This window comes from Petaurus breviceps, unplaced genomic scaffold, assembly GCF_028583685.1.
Source record: "Petaurus breviceps papuanus isolate PSGF00001 unplaced genomic scaffold, PetGlider_PUasm1.0 186, whole genome shotgun sequence".
NCBI classification, from domain to species: domain Eukaryota; kingdom Metazoa; phylum Chordata; class Mammalia; order Diprotodontia; family Petauridae; genus Petaurus; species Petaurus breviceps.
Window position 1 is genome coordinate 7,839,966 of NW_027185798.1, and position 3,260 is coordinate 7,843,225.

At 49.2% G+C, this 3,260-nt stretch overlaps 1 long non-coding RNA gene across 1 annotated transcript; it reads right to left on the bottom strand.

The window, feature by feature from the left end:
* Nucleotides 1-1,120: 1,120 nt before the first annotated feature.
* On the bottom strand, nt 1,121-2,977 carry LOC138162073 (uncharacterized). The gene is made up of 3 exons (XR_011168528.1): nt 2,532-2,977; nt 1,984-2,067; nt 1,121-1,378 (listed from the first exon to the last, which is right to left on the bottom strand). It is a non-coding gene; the product is annotated as an uncharacterized lncRNA (long non-coding RNA).
* Between the last annotated feature and the right edge of the window lie 283 nt (nt 2,978-3,260).

Here is a 3,260-nt window from a genome sequence, read left to right on the forward strand (position 1 = left end):
CGCTGGACCCCCTAACCTGGCCGGGGGCATCTGGGAAATGTGCTGAATTGCAGCTCTGTTTGCCCTCCCTGCCCCAGCCCAGCCCGCGCTAGACGCTGTGCTTCTGGAGCGCAAAGAGCGGCTCTTGTCGCGCTGAGATTTCCTGCGTGTCCAGCCCTGGGCCAGACTCGCAGCAGGCGTTCAGGGAGGAGTTAAGCGAGATAATGAAGGCTCAGGAGAAGCCTCCGCCTGCTTAGCTGGGTCACCATCGCAGCCGTAAGCCCCGAGCCTGATTCAGAGCTGAAGGGACATGTATGGTCCTCTTCTCCACTCCCATTCCCACCCATGGATAAGCTAAGGCCCAGAGAAGGGGCACGGCCTAGTACACAGGGAATCCGGCCCCTTCCGCTGCCCTGACCACCCCGCTGGCGCCTGGTGCGTAACCCGTGGCTCTGTCCACACGCTCAGCCCAGCCCAGGGAGGCATCTCTAGGAAGCCCCTTTAGAGATGCGCAGCACCCTATGGCCTTCAAGGACCCCTCCAGGTGTGGAGGACTCCCCTTCCCAGAAATGCTCCCACCCTCGAAGACCTGCCACAGCCACGGGGACTTCACGATTAAATGCTGGCCTTCCAAGCACTTCCACTCCCATTACACCGTCTCCAGCACTCTTAAGCCCGATCCATTGCCTGACCTCTTTACACCCAGCAGAGATCACTGAGCTCGTGAGCCCTGAGGCATCTCCTGATCCAAACCTTTCATCTTTTGACAGATGAAGAAACTGAGACCCAGAGAGGGGAAGGTGAAGAACCCAAGGTCACAAAGGCAGAATTGGGTGCCCCCAATCCCAAAGCTAGGGAACTTTCCTTGACTGCGCCAATCTCAAACGCTACTTTATTAAGATTCATTTCAAAAGGGTGGCTAGGTGGCAAAGTGAATAGAGCACCGGCCCTGGAGTCAGGAGGACCTGGGTTTGGATACGGCCTCAGACACTTAACACAAAAAATAGTCGTGTGACCTTGGGCAAGTCACTTAACCCCAATTACCCTCCAAAAAGCAAAAAAAAAAATTTTTTTTAAAGATTAATTTCAACAATTCGCTTTTCAAAAGACATTTATTGAGCACCTACTGTGTACAACACTCTTCCAAGTCCTGGGAGATACACAAAGTTTAAATGAGACACAGTCCCTGTGCTCCTGGACCAGGTTCCATCTTGAAGATAGATTCTTAAAGATCATGTTCTTTGGCTTGTGCCATTGGGAAGTCAGCTGGCACCTAAGTGACCTAGTTGATAAAGTACTGAACCTGAAGTCAGGAAGATCTGAGTTCAAATTTGACTTGAGATACTTACTAGCTGTGTGTCCTTGGGCAAGTCAACAAACTCTGCTTCAGTTTCTTCATCTGTAAAGCAAGGGTGATAATAATACCTACTTCCTTAGGTTGTTAGTTAATTAATCTCTGTCTGCCTTAGTTTCCCCATCTGTAAAATGGGGATAATAATAGCCCTTGCCTCCCAGAGCTCTTGCAAAGATAGAATGAAATAATATTTGTAAAGCGCTTTGAAAAACTCCAAGTACTATATTCCAGGTATTATTATTATTTGACTAATTTCTAGCTCTTCCTAAGGATATTCAGTCCCTCAGTAATCAATCCCCCTCTTTTTGAGATCATTGAGCTCCACCAGGACTGAACCCAGATCATCTAGAGCATAGAGTCAGTGCCCTTAGTAAGAGAGGGGCTCCCTCCCGAGTAGAAGAGATCAGACTTTTCTCCCACTCTTAAGCTCGATATTCCCCCACCCCAGAGTCCTGGGGGGAAGGGGAATCTCTTAAGTTAAAGTTAGCATGATCCATGTCTCTAATTTTCCTGAAAGAAAAGTTACTCAATGTACAAAGTAGTTAATATCAAGTATAGGACAGCTATTTATTTCCCACACCACAAAGGAAATGCTTACAACCCCAAAGAAGTTCTTTATGCTTCTCCCTCAGCTATCCACAGCCCTTTACCTTATCTGGTGTGTTCAGGACCCAGTTTTCTGCTTTCCAGTGCAACATTGAACTGGCATAGAGGAGAGAGGGAAAAACATGCTCCTGGAATTAGACAAGACCACAGTCAGTAGGAAGGGGATTATGGAGTTGGGGGAGCTCTGAGGCTGAGAACCTTCAAGGGTTCACTGGAAAACAGTTGAAATGGGAGGCTCAGTGCTGGAAGTAGGGTCTTAACAGGGGATAGAGGCTTGGCAATAGAGACAGTGTTAGGGATCCATGTTATAGATAGAGGCTTAATCTCAGAGCCAAGGAGTTCATGGCTAGTATAACAAAGGGAACTTTAGGGAGAGTATTGGCAATAGAGGGGCTTGATGGCAGAGATGGGAGCCCATTGCTGAGAGCAGTGGGGAGAGGGGCTCAGAGAAGTGGGAGCTCAGTGTCCCTGAAAAGGGCCCAGTGCTGAGAACAGGATCGCAGTGGAATGATGGGGGCTCATGGCAGGGATCAGTGCTCAGCGTTGGCAACAGGGGCTCTGTAGGGGGAAGGAGAGCTCTGAGAATGCAAACCTCCATGCAGGTCCTGGTCCCAGGTCCTTCTGCTGCCCTGGGTTCTGGGCAGGTACCCAGAGCTCGGTACAAGGTGTTATTCTTTGGATTGTGGGAAATGCCATCTCAGCACTCCGGCTCCTTCCTCCACCAGGGTCCCCAGGGCTTTGGTTGAAAAAGGATCCCTCTTTTGCAGCTACTTCTCTTCTTGGATAACAAGGCTCCCAGTGCTTCTCATTGTCCAGATCAGTGTGAGCCTCTTTCCCTCCCAGTTAGCTCTGGGCTTTCCTTGGCTCTTTATACTGCCTGCTCAGGACCTGTGAGGCAACCCAGGCTGAACTCAGCGAAATTCAGAGTCCCAGCCCCAGCCCCCTCCACTGCAGACCTTGGGACAGACAATGAGGGAGAACTCTCGCCAATCTCTCCATGGATCAGAGGGTTGGTCATGCATCTAGTGTCGAGAGGGGCTTCAGAAGCCATTCAGAACAGCTTTGGGCTTTGTAATGAGTGAGGTGAAGTACATGGACCTGTTGTTAAGAATTAATGCATAAAGTAAATTACATAGAATTACAAAGGAAACCAATTATATTGAAATGCACTTATGGAAATATTAAAAAAAAAAAAAGCAAATTCATCAACCCCAAGGTAAGAACCCTTAGAATATAGGGATGGGGGGTGGCTAGGTGGTGCAGTGAGTAAAGAGCCGGCCCTGGAGTCGGGAGGACCCGAGTTCGTTCAGCCTGAAACACT